Consider the following 12,522-nt stretch of genomic DNA (forward strand, 5'->3'; position numbering starts at 1 on the left):
GGTCAAGAAGATTAGCCTTTTCCTGTTAACACCGGAGGATACATGAGGTGCTTTATTTCAATTCTGCCATTTGACTTACACCATGGGGAGGGAAAGCTGCCTTGCAAATCCTGGAGCTCACAAACCTGTTAATCCTGAATTTTTTTTAACACTGTCCCTTACTTGATACTTGATCTGAGAAAGGATGAAGTAAACCTAAAAATGTTCTAAGAGAGCTTGTGGTTTATACAAGGTAACTAACCAGCCACTGTTTACTATCCTAACAGGAATCTGTAGGCATATTTCTTTTCTTTCTCTTTTTTCCTTTTTATGGGCAGCTTTTAAAAACCAAATCAAACCAACCAAACCAAATCACTGATAATTCAACAGCAGGTTCTAAATCACCCCCAAGACAGCAGCTAAACTCGGTTTAGACTTACAATGCGGTTTCTGGTGGTTGGATTGGAGAATGTATCTCTATGCTGAATATAAAAGTCATTCACGGAGCTCTTCTCAAATAGGGCAAAGAAAAGCTCTTGTTCCGGTTGTTGATACTTTCATCCACTTGGAGGACTTTCATAAAACATCTCAAGTTATCAAAGGCTGAGGACCGGGTTTTCAGATCATTGGGCTTCAGAGGCAATATTATGTGCAGTATCTCAGCGTATGTACAGAACACCTCCCACAGGGGGTGTACTTTTGCAAATACAAGCTTGTCATCCAAAACCTACATTGGGAGAATGAAAACACAAACCGGGAAAGTATTTTCACATTTTTAGTACACAGATTTTTCTTACGTTGCTGGTAGTTAAAGCACTTGTGTAAACACACACATATGTCACACTGGTAAAAGTGAAGATATAATAAAAATAGATTTGCAATCCATCATACATTTTTGCCTTAAAGATAATTTCTTTGTTGAAATTACTGAAAAGTTATTTAAAATCCTTACAGTTCCTTCATAAAATAACCAATGTTTTAGATGAAGAAAAGCAAACTTGTTAATTTTTAGTCCAAATTAGTAACTAAAAATAGAAACACCAAAATATTCTTTGCAGTGGTATTGTAATGACAATTTTTTAAATTTCTGAAACCTAGGACTATTTACATATCTGTTCAATATAGTGTTAAACAGCCATTAAAAGGGATTTAAAAGATTTATATTTATTGATATGGAATATATAATAAAAGGAGAAAGTAAAAAAATGTGAAATGATAATTTTCCTTTTTGGAAGGGAAAAATATCTTCATTTGAACAAAAAAAGTTTAGAAGGATTTTATGATTCTTTATGTATAATTAAGGTACAGATGATTTTTAATTCCATTGTTCTTTCATTTTCAATTTTGGGGGGAAACTTTTTATAATAAAAAAATCTTTAAAAATGTTCTTGCATAAATACATTAATAGATATATTTATGACTATATTCTCTGGCTATTAAAAAAATCTCCTAACTGTAGATCTGAAACATACATTCCATAATGCAGATTCTGAGTGACTCGCCTCCCAGCCCACAGCGAAGGCACGGCTAGTGTGACATGTTTCAAATACCATTCCAAGGAACATGCAGGCTCCCAGCCAATGGCTGCAAGGGGACTGACACTGATCTGGTTGCTCCCAGCTGCAGACCATCACAGATGAGGTTAGATCCACAGGCTCATGTTTTCTCTGTCAAAAGAAATCAGAAAATGTTAGGCTTTTACTTTCACCAGGGAACAAGAAGTTGTTTTTTTATGCAAAAAAATAACAACAAACCAATTTGAACCTGATGAAAAGACATTTACTCAAAACAGCACAGTAGCAATGAAAGTGTTCTGGCAGACAGGGACTTGTTGGATTCCTGTGAGTGCTGGACTCCTCACATGGAATTTCCTTGGCACTCCAGAAGGCCTGTGGTTGTCCTCATGGGTTTGTGGCCATAAGTGGTGCACAAAAGTCTCTGGCTTTGCCACAATTTCAAAGCCTTTTTGGCTTATGAAAGGTTTTGTCCTCAAATGGAGTTTTCTTGAGTCCAGTCACTGATGTCATTTACCAGAGTTACAGTCCAGATCTGATATTCTAGACTCTTAATATCTTGCAGACATTCAAATGGTTCAGGTTTGGATGTGTATTCACCTCTGCAGGCCTGGACCAAGTCCGATAAAGACACCCGGACAAGTTCAGCAAAATAAAAAGAAATTTTCCTCTCTGCAAGACTGAAATGTCTGTGAAGCTATAAAAACATCTGCACCTACAAAAATAGGGAACCAACTCATCAATAACATATCTATCCATAATGCATGGACATTCAAAATAAATACTGTATTTACTCCTATTAAATTCTATCTGGTTTTTGCCAAACTGTGTCCTAAACTGAAAGGAAGGTAGGTAAATGTAGAGAATTTTTTACCTTTTAAGGAAAAAGGAACCCTCCTACTCGATTGGTGGGAATGTAAATTGGTGCAGCCTCTATGGAGGACAGAAGAGAGGTTCCATAAAAAAATGAAAATAGACTTCCGTGTGATCCAGCAATCCCATTCATGGGTATATGTTTGGAGAAAAATTTAATTCAAAAAGACACATGCACCCCAATGTTCACAGCAGCACTATTTAAAATAGCCAAGACACTGAAACAACCCAAATGTTCACTGACAGATGACTGGATAAAGAAGTTGTGGTATATTATATATATATATATATGTATATATACATGTATACATATATATACACACACATATATACATACCATGAACACACACACAAATGGAATACTGTTCAGCCATTAAAAAATAAAATAATGCCATTTTCAATAACATGGATGGACCTACAGGGTATTATGCTAAGTGAAATAAGTCAGAGAAAGATAAACAAATATTCTATGTATTAACTTATATGTATATCTAAAAAATAAAACAAATTAATGACTATAATAAAACAGAAATAGACTCACAGGTACACAGAACAGACTTGTGGTTACCAATGGGGAGAAGGAGAAGAGGGGAGGCAGGAAGGGGTTAGGGGATTGAGAGGTAAAAAGTACTACGTATAAAATGGATAGGTTACAGGGCTGTATCATACAGCACAGGGAAATATAGCCATTATTTTATGGTGACTTTAAATGGAATATAATCTATGAAAATGTTGAGCCTCTATTTTGTACACCTGAAACTAATATGATGTAAATCAACGACTCAATTACAAAATTTTTAATCAAAGTTTTCTTTTCATATTATTTGCAATAAGTTAGAAGCCAGCACTCTCAATAGAAACATAGTGCAAGTCACAATTTTCCAGTAATTCCATTTAGAAAATAAAAAGCAATAAGTGAAATTAATTCCAGTAATAATTACATTTATCCCAAAATATCCAATACACTATCATTTCAAAAGTGTGATTGACACTTTTAAAACTTATTAATAATATTTTACATTATTTTTGTTGTACGAAGTATTGAAAATCTATTATGTATTTTCCACTTATAGAACATCTCAATTCACAATAGCCACATGTGGCTCGTGGCTACCATACTAGACAGACCAGATTACACCATTCACACTTCTGATAAATTAGCTGCTCTTTCTTATTTAAAAAACTTGCAGAAAAGGGTTTAGATATGGCCTCTATCAAACAAAGCAACCGTGACGGTTGGGGATTATCTTCATTATAAAGTGAAAAATAAAGGTAAGAGAGCCATGCTTACACGTATGTTAATGTAACAATACCTTCTTAATTCATTCAGGACTTTACAATCTTTCTTCATATGCCAAGGATTCACTGTCACTGCGCAATGTTTTTCACTATTATCATCTTCGTGATTGAGAGGCTTCTGATGACCCTGCTTTGCGCATCTGTACATAAATTAACAAAACAGAGAAAAAGACCTTATTTAAGATAATTTAGGGGGGAGGGTATAGCTCAAGTGGACGATCATGTTCTTAGCATGCCCAAGGGCCTGGGTTCAATTCCCAGTACTTCTTCTAAAAATAAAATAAATAAATAAAAACCTAATTACCACCCCCCAGCAAAAAATTAATTTATTACTTTAATTAAAAGTTAAAAAAAGATAATTTAGTGCAGGCTTATCAGGCTACAAGAGCTACAATGAATGCCCCCACCCATTAATTTAGAAGAAGTCTCACAGTATTTCTCAAAATAAAGGCTAAAATATAATTGAGAACACTTCCTGATGGTCAGAATCATTTTAACAAAAATGTAGATAATTACGTCCGTGGTGTCAAATTTCTGTAAGAGTTGGGCATGGAACATTTAGTAAAAGTGATTTTGCAGCTATCTTTGAAAGAAATGCTGAGAAATGATCTTTTCTGTTGGAAATTAGCCTGCTTTTAAATTCTTCAGTAGGCATACGTGTTTACAAACCAGGCAGGAACTGGATTATATTTTACATATACTTTAGAAACTGATTTGAATTTTGCCCTCTACCTGCAAGGCTATTTCTTAGGTAATAACATAAGCCCATTTCTTAGGTAATAACATAAGCAGGCCACTATACTAAATTTTTTTTCCCTGTTTGCTTAATCCTCACAACAACTCTGTAAGCTGCTATTATTACCCCCATATAACAGATAAAGAGCTTGAGGCAGAAAATAATTTGGGTAACTTGGTAAATGGTGGAGCTGGGTAAGACTGCAGCCAGTCTGACACTCAAGTCCATTCTTTTCACCAATGTCGGATACTGCTACCTACATTCAGCAATGACCGCTAATTTCATATTTAAGTGTGTCATTTCAAAAAGTGCAAAGCTATATTAGTACTGCTGTGTAAATTATCCGTTTGAGATGTGATTGCCAAAAAAAAAAAAGAAATAAAATCAGGGTGCCACTGAGGGGAGGGCAAACTGCATATGGACGGACACAAGGGGACTTTATGAGGACAAAGTTGCACAAATCTAGAAATAGATAAAATGGCTGACTTGTACAATTATAATGTGTGAATTTTATGGCCTGTAAATTACACCTTAATACAGCTATTAAATTAAGAAACTGGGATACCAAATTAAGACTAAAACACATATATATATCACACAAAGAACAACAGGCAAATATCAATATTTACTGCACCATTTTCCTTCATGCAGCTTCCGATCCTCACCCGTTCCTGAAAGGATGATTCATTTTTAAAATAGTCTTTAAATTTATTCAGCAAATAATTTTTGACTGCCTACTATGTACCCAGGACTAGTCTAGGCACTTGGAATAGATCAATAAACAAAACAAAATTCCTGTCCTCACGGAGCTTGGTTGGAGTCTAGCTGGGATGGGGGTGGAGATGACAATTCACACAACAGAGCTGCAGAGGAGGTGGCATGTTAGGAAAGAGGAACCATGGAAAAATCAAAAAAGGGCAAGGTAAAGAGAGTTGAGGGTATGGGATGAGGGTGATGTTGTATTAAATACCAGAGCAGGCCACACTGAGGACTGAGGTTAGAACTAAGACTTGGAGGTAAGAAGTCCCAGGTGGACGGAATAACCATCACCAAGGGCAGCGCACACCTCACATGTTCCAGAATGGGGACACGGCTGGAGCTGCGGAGAAGGGTCAGTGCAGGTCCTTCATGGCCTTGGAGGACGTTGTAAGGACTGTGGCTTTTACCCAGAGTGAAATGGGGAGGCACTGCAGAAGGACGACACTATCTAACTTAGGTTTTCGAGGCTCACTTGACTGCCGGGTGAGAATAGTCAAAACGGGTCAGAGATGAAAGGTGGGAAGCCTCTGAAAAGGGCTGTGCAGGAGGAGAGGACAGTGGCTCAGGGCAGGGAAGCAGCAGTCGAGGCAGGAGCCATGGTGAGAAGTGGCTGGGTTCTGGATATGGTTTAAAGGCAGTGTTAAACCAGATCTATTGACAGAATTCATGTGGTATGTCAGTGAAAGTCAGAGTAACTCTAAGCTTTTTAACCCAAGCAGCTGGATGGATTAAGTTTCCACTAACTGAATGGGGGAGGTTGCAGGAAGAACCAGTTTGGGGGGTAGGAGAACAAAGGGCTCAGTTTTTACACATGTTGCTTTTAAGATATCAGAGTTTCAATTGAAGGTGTCAAATCAGTAGAAGATTGTAAGAGTCCAGAGTTGGAGAGAAAAATTCTAGCAGGAGACAGAAATGTGGGAATCATGGGTCACACAGGTGGCACAGGAAGACATGAAACCCAGGTAGTCAAACATTAAGATAACCTGGCATTAACCATAGAAGTTGTCCTTGAGGGCCTGCCTAGTAGGTGTGGATATCAGTCCTAATTCCTGACCACTCGAGTTTTAAAAAGCAACTTACAAATGAATTCATGCAAGACACTGCCTCCAGTGGATGGGTCCAGAGCTGGAGTGGGAGAATTGGATGGTGCATGCTACTCCCTACGGTAGAATGTGTGTGTGTGTACACATGTGTGTGTGTGCAGGGGGATGAGATACACCTGGCTTAAGAAAAAGAGCAAGTAAGTCTAGAAGCTGAAAGATGAAAGAACATCCAGATATGGTAGAGGGAACAGGGGAAACACTGTGTACTGTAAGACATATGCCCATAATGCCATTTCCCACCATCCTTTCATCAGGAACACAGTTGGAAAGGGGGGAATTATGTAGATACATGTGATGTACACAAACTTTCTGACTATGTAACACTGAATATCTACATATGTAGCAAGTTAATGATATTTATATCTGCTTCAAATTTAAAAACAAGTTCACAACAGAGGGAAAATAAAATACTGAGGACTGGTAGAAGTATCATAGAAGGCCTTTCAATGCTCAGAATGGAAGCAAAAGCAGCTTCACCCCACAAAGAATGTCAATAAGAGTCAAGAATGTTTATATTTGCTTAAGAAATTGAGAGTTACAACTTCCTGCTTTAAAGAATTAACATAAGACAGATACCACACTATAAGCAACGTCTATACTGGAGATTTCTTAAAGCTATTTTAGTTCCTGCTTGTTCTGATGTACTCCAGAAACTCTGCAAAGAAAACCTTCTATTCAAAGGCTTAAAGGAATAAAAAAAGAAATAACACTGCATTCTTTTCAGTGTTCTCTGTACTGAAAGTCAATTGCAAATGCAGCACCCTGCCACAGGTCTACATTTTTAACAATAAAGACCTTTGCGCAATTTTTCAATTGCTATGTGACTTTGGGTCAGTCTCTCACTAAGAAGCAGAATGGAGTACCAGAAAATGACACATCAGGTCTAAAACTACAGATGTGGGAGATGAACCTACACCAGGAAACAGCTAAGTGGGAGGGTAAGGTTTACCTTTGAAGTTACCGTAAGTGCAGTTACACCTGCTCCCTGCTTCCCCTGTGAAGTGAAGAGCTAGTCTTTTCCAGAAAAGCTCTCATTCTGAGAACTGTCTTCTTTAAAATATTCGGAGATTCTCTTTTAAGGTTCTTGCACTTTTAAGCCTTTCCCCAACTCTACATCCTATAACAAGTGTAAAAATTATCCTATAGCCTATTGTTACAGAACATACTCTACAAAAGCTGAGGTTTCCCGGGGTTTGGATCCCAGAACTCTGCTACCAGATAATCCTAAAGCTTTCCTTCCATAACAGACTCTTCTGCCAATTCCCAGCTGCGGGCAAATTCGGCTTCTCAGACCAGGTAACTTTCTAACTCTGCCTACGAACACTCTGCTGCCAGTAAAGGAACTCTCAGACAGAAAGCACACAATGCCCCTAGTGAGGGTTGCCTCCTTCAATCAATCAAGATGCCATCACCAAGCAAATATTTAAACCAACTGCAAAACCTCTGAAGACAACTTACAAACAATATACTTTCTATGGAGGCATACTATTTGCTCTGGAATAGTGATTTCCATTGGAAGGAACAAAGGACCACATGACCCAAGCAATTTTTTAAAACTGCACATAACCATCCCTCTTCACGTGAGGATTCAGGCAAGACGGTCTTACAGGCCTAGGTGTAACAGAATGACAGCACCTCTAGGAGTAGGGTGAAAAGTAGCGAGGTAGACTTCTAGTGAAAGGGGGTGATGTAATAGGCCCCATCGCCCACTTACCTACCACCACAGGACAATCATCTCAGATCGAGAACAAACACTTTGGGAAACAGGTTGTTTATATTTTTATGGTATTCTAGTGGAAATAACGCCCTGAGTCATGTGAAGTTGTGGCTGCAAAATTGAACAGGGGACTGGACATTTTCACATTCAGGACAAAAGTAGCCCCTGGATAGCCACCATATCTGCTCTCCCCTTTGCCTGTTCACCCCAAAAGCTGCAGAACTCTCCTGCTTGCAATGACACCCACCACTTCTCACAAATTCTTGCAAAGTTCACATCAGCAGCTGGTGGTGTCAAAGTCGCCATTTGTACTGCTATGAAGTCCCTCCATTTCTTTATATCCCTTCTATTTTCTCTGTTGTCTTCCTAGCTACACTTGCATCCACAAGATGGTTACCGCACTAACATTGCCTCTGTAATCAGTCCAGGATATAGGAAGTAGAGATTCAACTGTAACCAGTCCCAGAATACTTGTCATCCCACTCTAGTGTCCCAAAAAATACTCTGGCATCCCTCATCTCACTCAAAGAACCACTGCATTACTTAGAGGTTGTAAAATTAGAGGGCTTTCTCTACTGGGAAACACTGTGGCTTGTGGTAGAGTTGTGATTTCAGTTTTTGCAACTACTTACAGGCAAAAAGACATGGCCCACAAATTTTCTTCAAGCGTTTGATATTTAAACTTTCATTAGATACAGAGCCAGTGGACTAACCGTAATCTATGAACATATGGTCATATTATCAAATAATGTTCATGTCTACCTTACAGACATGTAAGGACTTGGATTACACCTGCAGCCTCTAGGACTTTAGAATTGGATGTGAAGCATCCTGTGAGATAAAAAACCTCCTATCCAGTCACAGAACACAATTACAGACAACATGACACTAATGTCACTGAATACTTTAGTATAGTCCATGTATGGTTAAGTTACATCTCCAATTTCTCAGAGCTGGAAAGGAGATGTCTAGAAAAGCTGGAAAAGCCCAATTACCAAAACAGCTCAAAAGTTAAAGCAGACTCCTGCACCTCCCAGAACAGAGGGCGGAGGGGGCATTGCCCACCACTCTGTCCTCCCCCAGGACGTGGCATGTGGGGAAGCAGGCAGGAATGGGTGGCTGGGACTCGGAGGTGGAGAGGTGATGAAAGCAAGAGTGGAACTGCTCTGGTCCTAGAACAACAGAGCTGTAAAAAGCTCGGCTTCAGTTCAACCAACTCCCTCTCCCACTTTCCCTCCCACCTACGTGACAAACAGAGCACAGCCAGGCACTTTCTGCCCATGACGGTGACTACTAGCAGGAAAGGGACCAGGATAAAAGCATGTCCTATAAAAGATCAGTCTGATTTTAAGGCTATGTTATAAACAATGAACAGCACTCTCAGAGTGGGACACTTGTGAGGCGCTCAAGTAGGGAGGAGGAGGTTGAGGATCCATTTCCAGCACTTCCATGTCTTTTATCACTCCTATTTCTGACCTTTCCTTTGCCACTTTTTGTAGCACTGCCATCACTGGCAGGTAAAGGGGCAGCAATGTGACTTGGCCGTTTGGCTGATGGGGCTACATTTCCCAGCAGTGGAATGAAAAGGCACTGGAAGAGGATCAGCTGGAAGATGTGCACTGCAGTCCTGGCCTGTGCCAAACACTAACCAGGTGATCCTGGGTTAGGCTCTTAGTCTCTCTGGGCTTCCGGCTGTTTACTTATAAAATAAGGTTTTGTCATTACACAAATATATCCAATATGAAATGTAACGTGAAAGTCAAACATAATGACATCTCACCTGCTTGCCTCAGGGAACTGTACAAGCACTGAACACTATGTGAATGTAAACACAGTCTTAAGAAAACTATTGAGATAAAGCGCTAAACTGAACATGGAGATAAAGTTTTTTGGATTTTCTTGGCTTTCTTTTTTAACTGCAACTCTGAATTAATAGTTATTAGCTATAATCCACACCACCACCACTGCGAATAAATAAAGAAGGCAAGCACTGCCTGGATGCCTGTTATTGCCCGATGCTAAGCAGGGTGAGGGGTATAAAGGAGGCTGAACAAGTGAGTCTTCTCCAGTTACCAGCTAAGTGAGGAGACACATTGGAAATCACCCAGGAATGGTACCAAGTCAGTACTCAAATCCAAGATTACAGGCTACTGATCATAAACAGTACAGGAATACAAAGAAGAGCTAGAAGTATTTGGAATAAATAGGGAAGACTCTATGAAGGGGATGGGGCTCCAACTAGTTCTCAGGGCAATTCTAATCTGTTTTAACTGAGGACTGGATAGGAAAAGGCTGGTGACTCCTGGTTTTTAATAAGGCACAGGTTACCCTAGGAGGCTAAGTTACATAATGATTGGAAAAAATAATGTAAGTCCAAAATGATGAAGGGTCGAGACTCCCTGGCTGAGATCTGGTTGTGTTAAGTCTTTGACTTGACTGTAGATGTTGGAGCACCAAAACTCTAGGTTGACTGAAAGGGGGGGAGAGAATATCCAAGAATTCAGCAGAAGGAAAAATTCATGTATCAGGGATGAAAGCTCTTCATCAGAGTATCAGCAATCAGAATAGACACTTGAAACCAACAACATACAGTTCAAGAAGCTGACAAAATGTGGAGGGTGGTGAGAGAAAGACAAATCAAAGACCACTCCAAGCCTTTGTGTATTCAAGACCGGAAGAATGATTATCCCACTGAATAAGTGGAGACGCTGCAAGAAAAAAGATTATGAAATCAGCTTTAGACATGTTGAATCTGACGTATGAGCTAAGAGTAGGTTTTCTCTAAGAAGCTCAAAATTCAAAACTGAAGCACAGATGTTGAGTACAGACTTAAGATGCAGATGGACAAGACATGATAAATCTCCTAAAAGAAAACATAGGCAAAACATTATCTGACATAAATCTTAGCAACATTCTCCTAGGGTAATCTACCCAGGCAATGGAAATAAGAGAAAAAAATAAACAAAAGGGACGTAATTAAACTCATAAATTTCTTCACAGCAAAGACAACCATAAGTAAAACAAAAGGAAACAACAAACTACGAATGGGAGAAAATATTTGCAAATGATACGACTAACAGAGGCTTAATTTTCAGAATATATAAGCAGCTCATAGAACTTAATAACAAAAAAACAAACAACTCAATCTTAAAATAGGCAGAAGACCTAAACAAGCATTTCTCCAATGAAGACACAAATGGCCAATAGGCACATGAAAGAATGCTCGATATCACTAATAAACTGAGAAATTCAAATCAAAACTATAATGAAGTATCAGCTCCCATCAGTCAGAATGGCCATCGCTCAGAAGTTCATGAATGATAAATGCTAGAGAGGCTGTAGAGTGAAGGGTACCCTCTTACACTGCTGGTGGGAATCTAGTTTGGTGTAGTCATTATGGAAAGCATGGAAATCCCTGAAAAAACTAAAAGTAGACTTACCCTATGACCCAGCAATCCCACATCTGGGTATATAACTGGAAAGAACTCCAATGTGAAAAGATACCTGCACACCAGTATTCACAGCACCACTGTATACAAGAGCCGAGACATGGAGGAAAGCTAAATGTAGCAACAGATGACTGGATAAAGAAGTTGTGGCATATTTATACACTGGAATACTACTCTACCATGAATAGGACAAAATAAAACCATTTGCAGCAACATGGATGGAGCTAGAGATCATCATTCTAAGTGAAAGCAGCCAGAAACAGAAAAATACCAAATGATACCACTCATATGTGCAATGTAAAAAAAGAGAGAAAAAGACACTGTGAACTCATCTACAGAACAGAAACAGACTTGCAGACTTAGTAAACAGTCAAGGTTACCAGGGAAAGGGGATAGGAAGGGATAAATTTGGGAGTTCGAGATTTACAAATGTCAGCCACTATATATAAAAAGAGATTTTAAGTTAAGTTTCTTCTATATAGCACAGAAACCTATGTTCATTATCTAGCAATAACCTGTAATGAAAAAGCCGATACAGCCACCAACTGAGGAAGCAAGAGAAGAAAGGAGAGTTAGTTATGCTGGGCTAGAGCCGACTTCTAAAATCCTTGTCAGCCACTGAGGCTGCCCCGAGTACACTGAGCTTTCCTTCCAGGGACAGGCGGACATGACATGCGTCCTGCAAACCTGGGGCAGCAGATGCCGTCCCCAGGTCTGGCCCTAGGGGAGATGGGAGCAAGTCCACCTGCTCCCCTTGGGGCAGCACCCCTCCCTGCAGCCCCCGCCACCTGACTGCACCACGCCTGCCTCTCAGGAAACCACTGACTTGAAAACAAGTGGTCCACGAACATGGGGCAGCGGCAGGGAGATGGGCAGCGACCTGGCAAGCTGGTAGATTTGCCCCCATCTCCCCCACGGCCTGTCAAGGGCTCGGCCTCTGCTGCTCCAGGCACGGTCCGCAGGTCAGCCTGCTCTCGGGAGGAGGGCACGGTGTGGTCAAAGGCAGTGGCGGGTTATGGGGTCTGCCCATGGGAGCCCTTGGATTTGCTTCAAACTCCCCAGCGCATGGCCTGAGCTTGGCCTCTGCTGCCTC

General features: G+C 40.0%; 1 long non-coding RNA gene across 1 annotated transcript; it reads right to left on the reverse strand.

Moving 5' to 3' along the window:
• Positions 1-430: 430 nt before the first annotated feature.
• Positions 431-3,805, reverse strand: LOC140694863 (uncharacterized). The gene is made up of 4 exons (XR_012070508.1): positions 3,680-3,805; positions 2,368-2,426; positions 1,452-1,646; positions 431-706 (listed from the first exon to the last, which is right to left on the reverse strand). It is a non-coding gene; the product is annotated as an uncharacterized lncRNA (long non-coding RNA).
• Positions 3,806-12,522: the final 8,717 nt, after the last annotated feature.

Source organism: Vicugna pacos, unplaced genomic scaffold (assembly GCF_048564905.1).
Source record: "Vicugna pacos unplaced genomic scaffold, VicPac4 scaffold_106, whole genome shotgun sequence".
In the NCBI taxonomy this organism is placed as follows: domain Eukaryota; kingdom Metazoa; phylum Chordata; class Mammalia; order Artiodactyla; family Camelidae; genus Vicugna; species Vicugna pacos.